The 7,288-nt window shown below is 48.1% G+C and overlaps 1 long non-coding RNA gene across 1 annotated transcript; it reads right to left on the bottom strand.

Moving 5' to 3' along the window:
* Nucleotides 1-2,441: 2,441 nt before the first annotated feature.
* On the bottom strand, nt 2,442-3,820 carry LOC127295991 (uncharacterized). Its single transcript, XR_007848210.1, has 2 exons — nt 3,523-3,820; nt 2,442-3,403 (listed from the first exon to the last, which is right to left on the bottom strand). It is a non-coding gene; the product is annotated as an uncharacterized lncRNA (long non-coding RNA).
* Nucleotides 3,821-7,288: the final 3,468 nt, after the last annotated feature.

Here is a 7,288-nt window from a genome sequence, read left to right as displayed (position 1 = left end):
GCAAAAGGCAAACATTGCAGTACATAAAAAATTCATGCAAGACATAAAAGAAACATATGCTAGTTCACTACTCGTGGAAAAACACTACTGTAAAAAGGTCTAAGGCTGCTATCTACATGTTGTCCTGCAACTTCTTATCAGACAACATTTTCATTGTCATATTACTCGGCGACAAAAAATCATGAGTACCGAAACATTTCATATGAAAATTCTAACATAATTGCTAGAAATGCATATGATATGTTCAAGGAAGCCATACATAATTGCTAGTAAAAAATTTAGTGTAATGCAGTAGTACACATTCAGATTATCTCGATCACGGTCATTATGTACTTCTATATTTGGCTCAAATGGTTATGATTTGGTCACACGTACATATGAAAACACCCTCACTAGCTAACAACAAACTTTGCATTGGTAGTGAAAAGCAAAAAACAAGATATAGGCAGATGACAGTAAAATTGAAACAGGACAAACAGGACAAAATCATCAAAAAATACTTGAGATTCTCTACAAACAAGGGACAGAGCAAGCAATTGACATCAAGGGGTGCACTATTGTGTTGTGAACTGATTAAGAGAGGCAAACCACACTAGAGAAAGCCCATCTCCAGATCTCCATACGCTACAACTTACCTCAACACTAGCCTACATGCACACAAATAACCTCTTAGATCTCCCCTACACTGCAACTTAGCTCAAATCAAACACTAAAAACGGCGCACAGGATTTGAATCAGACAACCCTAACACGCGAGGGCATTCAAAATCGCCGAACATACACGAAGACATCGAAGCTACACAAGCAAAATTAAGAACACACAACAGATTTTCGTAACATAAAACTGCAGAAATAGGAGAATAGGATAGGTGATTCGAGAAAAACCTGGTGAAATTGGGCCTGCTGGTGGGAAGACGCGCGAGCTCCTCGACCGCCTTGAGATCTACTATACCAGCACAGCGAGGACGACGACGGAGGCGAGCTCGCCGACCGCCTTGAAACCTCCGCTTCGGAGAGGAACTCTCCAAGGCTCGGCAACGACGACGGCGGCGGCGAACTCGCCGACCACCTCGTGGGCTCGTTCCCCTCTCCTGGCGAGGACGACGATGGAGGCGAGCTCGCCGACCGCCTTGAAACCTCCGCTTCGGAGAGGAAATCTCCAAGGCTCGGCGACGACGGCGGCGGCGGCGAACTCGCCGACCACCTCGCGGGCTCGTTCCCCTCTCCCTTGCAGAAATGAAACGAAGACACACAAAAACGGACAGATAAGGCGAAAAAGACACGGGCCAAAATAAACGGGTAACGGGCAAAACGGCAAAGCACATGATAAAACAGACAAACGGGTGCACGAATCTCAAAGAAAATCGAACGGCTAAAAAAATCGACTGAGAACTGGACTATTCTCAGGCGACTGAGAAATAGCAAATCCGTTATATATATGCATCTCATAGAGACTGTGGTACACAGACTGTCAAAATAATTTCAAACCACTTGAGAACCCAATTAGTCAAGATAAAAATGCTCCAAGCTCCACATCGGTGTCATTAAGAGAGAATATGGGTGGGGAGATGGAAAATAAATTGGAAAGAGAACAGAGAGAGCAAAAATAACAAGGTTGTTTTTCCCATCTGTCACAAATCTAAACATTGAATTATGTATTTTTAGTTGATAGAATTATCTTTGAATACCTACTATCTCAAACATTTGTTTTCTCAACATGCAAATATTACTATATTATTTTTAAACTAAGTCATGACAATTTACATCACCTGAACCGCTTTTTATATCTAATTGCATCACGTGGCTATTGACAAATAAATAACACATTTAGAATTTAGAGAAAAACTATAAAGTAAAGATATTGAAATTTGTGCGTGAGATTTGGAGAGACTGTTGGAGTCCTCCAAAAAAGTTCTTCATTTATGTATATATGATGGTGAATTATGCAAACTGGAAATATTAAACATTTAAAAAATAGTTAGACATGTGCAACGTATTAAGAAGTCGTGGCAACGCACGGGTATTGTGCTAGTAGGGATAATCCGGAGAAAAGTATAGACAAAGAGTAGCCTCGTAGTCGGTATATCAATTAGTTACAATCGCCAACCATCTGAATTTCGTAAACTTATGTAGTATACACAAGTTCTGCAGATACGGAGCTCGAAGTGCTTATTCTGGCTCTGGCTTTATCACGGGTTATCTTAGAGGGTATCGATCATGGAGACCCAACGCCGGGATACATCGATCTTGCTGACCTGCTCTCCATCGCCGGCCCAGACGACACGTTCCTTGACTACCTCTCAAAGACAAAGACACACGTGAGCCAGGCCAACAACACCAAGTGAAGCATCGCCCTCTTCGCGCCCGTGCACTCTGTCTTCCAGTGGCGGAGCTTCAAAACTTTTCTTGGGCGGGCCGGCTTAAAAGAAACTCAACAAAATGTTCCCAAACACACCCGTTCATTAGAAAATTACTCATCGATCCAATCATTTTGGTCACACTGCTTACAAAATCAGGAGAAACATCCATATATGCAGTATACAGCAAAAAAAGCTACACAAAAATAAACTAGACAGTACATGTGTCTACAAGTCAGCTGCCCGATCCTTGATGCTTTTAAAATAAAAAATGACATCATCATACTTGTAATCGTCCAGAATAGCACCCTCTATGTGAACTAACATGTTGTTGGCCAGATTATCATCTTCCATCTTATTGCGTAACCTTGTTTTAATAATCTTTAAACTAGAAAATGCACGTTCAGCGCTTGCCGTAGAAACTGGAAGAGTGATAAGCAAACGGAGTAATCTATCAATCAAATTGTAGATAATATGTCTTCCCGTCTCCACAAGGCATCGACAAAGATCAATCAAGGTTGATATTTTCTTCAATTCCTCATCTTTGGAAGCATCCAAAACAAAATGTTTCAGTTGTTGTTGTAATCCGTAAATATCTTGCGGGAAATCTGCCGGGTAATACTTTTTCACCATCTCACATATATCACTAGCTTTGAACCCTTTGAATTTGTTTCTAGGAATCAAAGTGGCACTAGTAGATAGAAGACCCATTACCTTCTCATTGAACCTTCGATTCAATTCAAATAGTTGAGTGTCCAAAGTTGCACGGAAAATTTCCACTCGAAAGTAATGCTCCTTGGTGAACTGATCAGGCTGATGACGTGCACGGCCGCCACGCAGGATGTATGTTTACTCAAAGTCAGGAATGTCAATGGAGTGGCTTACACAAAATTCAATAACAGTGTCAATGAATTGTTGGTAGCCATCATCTGATCTTAGCTCTTGAAGACACTCTTTTGTTGAGGATACTGGGCGAACAGCATTTACAATATCGTGCGACTTCTTCTGAAAAATTCTTCTCTGAGTGGCCTTTCCCATTACAGTGTGCTGTTGCAATTTGCAAAATTGAATAAATCCCTAATTCAGTGAACGAAACAATACTGGAACGAAGAACAACATATGCTGTAAATTAGTAACTACGAATTTGGGGAAAGAAAGAAGATTACCTTGGCAGGGAAACAGCCGAAGAGAAGGGATTGATTCAGTCCAAGTCGCGGGCAGTAGCCGCTGGGGCGCACCGTCGGCAGCCAGCCCCGTGCCCGTGCGGCGGCGCCCGCAGGGTGCGACGACTCCCTGGCCGACCCCTGGAGGCCTGGACCCCGGTTGCCGGCGTCGGCGCTGTGCTGCTGCTCCACCACCTCACTCCAATTTTCCCCTCTTTTTGGTTGTAATCGCTAAACCTAGTCAAGAGAGAGAGGAACGAACAAGCACGAACAGAGGATCTGGAAGCAGCGTACAGGGAATGGAGGCAGTGTGTGCTTCTGGTGTTGGGCTGGGCTTAGATGCATAGGGGTAGTTTTTTTTTTTTGCAAAAATCATGGGTGGGCCATGGCCCGGTTAGGCCCCAAAGGAGCTCCGCCAGTGCTGTCTTCCTAGTCGTAGACACTGGAACGTTGTCCAACCTCACCACCGAATATCTCATGTCACCCATGATGCACCACACGCTAGTAATGTTCGTAGATTTGAGGCCGTGGAGCCGATGAAGCCCCTGGGCGTCAAGGCACGGGTAGGGGGGCTGAAGGCGCTCCGGGCGGAGCCCGGCGCACCCTTGACTGGCGTTTATCTGCTACGTGGGCACACGTTTCGGCGGCCTCTTTTCAAGCTTGGCGACTCCGCCACCAACCTACGCTGACGTCATCCACAAGCTTCTGTGTGTCGCCGGAGCAGAAGAAGCATCGCACCGAGACTTGATTCGATGGTACACCGGTTGCGAGATCGCTTATTGGCAGGTTCCCAGCGTGATGAGTTTCGATCGGGGTCCTTCATATTATATTGGGATTGGAAGCGTACGGTTACGTGACTCTACTTTATAAGTGATACCGACTCATCGAGTCCTTGGGCGGTTGAGACCCGGAGGGAGAATCTGAGTAGGACACGTCAATGATCAGCGATGCTACCTGGCCGGTTGAGATACGAAATTTTGAACCTTCCTCGGGCGGTTCCGTGTTGGACATAAGATGGACCACGCAAGGTGACCGAACGAAACAAAGCCCTAACGGACGAAACTAAAGAAAACACGGGACGGACAACGGTTACCAACGAACCAAATCACGGAAACACTTCGTACTTTATTTGTCGTCGTGGTGAACGAGCAGATGCCATAGGATGGCTTAGATTGGGGCCGAATGGACGCTAGAGGATTCGGGGGAGGGTTTGCGACTAGATGGGATGAACTTCCGGATGCTTTCCTCAAGACCCAACCAAAGGCCGGTATACAAGAAGAGAGACAAGAGGAAGAACTCTTCACTAGATCGCTAGCTTCATTGATTTCAACATGGTTACAAGTTCTCTCGTCTAATTCCTTCTATCGTCTCGCGCCCGTAAGAGGCAATACCCCCTCTCCTTATATAGGGGAGAGGGTGGCTTACAGAACAAGAAACCCTAATGGCATCTTTGACTGGACAAACTACTTTACAAAGCTACTTTAATCATAGATGACGCCGGGGTCCTCTTTAATCAGGAACGCTGACGTCCTCCGGCTTCTTTCAGCGTCATCTCTCTCTTTGACGCCAGGGCTCTGATTAAAGCCACTTTGCTTAGCTCATCCTTGTCTTCTTGCTCTGAAGAGAATCTTTGACCAGTCCTGCCGACAGGCCCTTCAGTCCGGTATCTTCTTTACCGGGTTCCGGCATACCCCCTTGGGGATGCCGGCTTAGCTTCACTTAGCCCAAACTCCTACCTTTGTTTCCGGTAAGAACATTAAACCGGTAACTCGATGGCTCAAACCATCCGGTTTGGCATGCCTTTGGCATATCGGGGGTTATCCCCCCAACATTAGTCCCCGAAGCTGGTATAGTCTGGAGGATTCTATCCTACAGACCATGCCAGGTTTTCATCTTTTTAGGATACCGGTTTAATCTCTCCGGCTTGAGCTTGGATCCGGCATCTTTGCCCTTTTTTGTCTTTTCTTTCTCTGCAAGGCATCTTCCGGCATCTCTCTTCTCCGGTATCATTCGCATTTACTCTTTCCTCGGCAAAGTCGAGAATATTTTGGGCCCCGCGCCTGTCAGTGACATGCGCACTGTTAACTGTCGCGCCAGTGTCAGTTGTCACTTTGCTTCGACTCCCGCGCGCCCATTAAATGCACCACCGCGGATCCCACTAGCCGTTTTGGATCCCCTGTGTGCCTCCGTGTGGCGTCCCATTTTCTCGCGTGTATCTCCTCGCCACGTGGCGGCCCGTGGTGCGAACCGTCGCGGCCCGCGAGGCGAACCGCCGCGGCCCAGCGGTTTTCGGCCCACGTCCTCTCTTCTTTATAAGCACAACTGCCCTCTCTTCTTCCTCTTCTTCGCATTCCTCATCCTTCGCGCACAGTGCTCCTCGCCTCTGCGCCTCCGCCGCTCTCCGTCCGCCGTCGTTTGCTTGAGCTCCGTTGCCCGGCGAACTCACGCCGTGCTTCCGCCGGACCTCGTCGTGCGGGAATCTTCTGCAGCAGCTTCTTCACGCGCGCTGCATTCTTGCTTCTTCGTGACCTTCTTCGCCTCGCCGTCGACGGTGCTCGTCGGCGACCGTAGGTCCGCTCCACCACCGGTGAACACCTTCCTCAACAACTGCGCCGCTCAAGGTTAGCGCCAATCTTGCTTTACTCGCCATCTGCTTGCTTTCTTGATCTTGGGTCGACGGTGTTCTTATTTCCTCTTTTTCTTTGATTTTCTTCTTACTCGTAGATCTTCGCGCGGGGTTCAAGTGTGGGATTTCTGTTTTTTCACCTCCCAAACCAATGTCTGGCGAGGAATCTTCCTCTGCTTCTTCTTCTTCTTCCCTTTCCAATAGCCATCGTAGACCATCTCCCGGCGAATCTACGGCTTCAGATCCGATGGACACCGACTCCGGCAGCCAGCAGGGATCCGGTAGCCGCCAAGAGTCCGGTGGCCATTTAGAATCCGGTAGCTTTAGCCAAGCATCCGGTAGCCACCTTGAGGCGAGTAGCTCTGGCGAAGCATCTAGTAACTCCAGCCAATCATCCGGCGCGGAGCCTTCCCCAATCACCCGCGGAGCCTGGATGGGCTCCAATGTCACTGAATATGAGATCGATTGGTTGTACCGGTCCCGCAGGATTCCGGAAGGAGTAACCTGCCGGATTCCCGGTGACGAAATCGTACCGGACCCCGAGCCCGGTGAACATGTTGTTTTCCTTGCTCATTTTGAGCGCGGCTTCGGCCTTCCTGCCTCTCCTTTTTTCCGGGAGTTCTTAGATTTTTATAAACTCCAACCTCACCACCTTCCTGGCAATGCCATCTTCTACCTTTCTTGCTATGCCACGTTCATGGAGGCCTACATCGGCATTCGTCCCACTCGTGAGACGTTCGCCCGCTTCTTTTGTCTGCGGATTAATTCTGTCCAGGGCAAGGAAATCCCTAAGCCCAAGCCGCCTGTGGAGTGCGGATCTTGCATCGTTGGCTCCCGCCAAGGGAGCACTTTCCTTAAGTTCGCCGGCCTCGAGTCCTGCCGCGCCTGGCAAGGAACCTTTTTCTATGTGAAGAACAACGGCCGCGCCAATCTTATTGATCTTCCTCCGTTCCAAGCGGGGCCTCCTAGTAGAACCAACTGGAGCTACAACCCGAAGACGGATCACGCCGAAACCAACCGGGTGGTACGCTTCTTGGCCTCTTTGAAGAAGGAGACCAACATCTGCTCGGATGATATCATCCGCACCTTTATTTCGCGCTGGGTGCTTCCTCTGAAGTGCCGTGTGCATAGGATGAGCGAGAT

The sequence above is a fragment of the Lolium perenne genome, chromosome 4 (assembly GCF_019359855.2).
Source record: "Lolium perenne isolate Kyuss_39 chromosome 4, Kyuss_2.0, whole genome shotgun sequence".
NCBI lineage: Eukaryota > Viridiplantae > Streptophyta > Magnoliopsida > Poales > Poaceae > Lolium > Lolium perenne.
The sequence above is the reverse complement of the archived record's forward strand: the minus strand, read 5'-3'. Positions and strand labels throughout refer to the sequence as shown.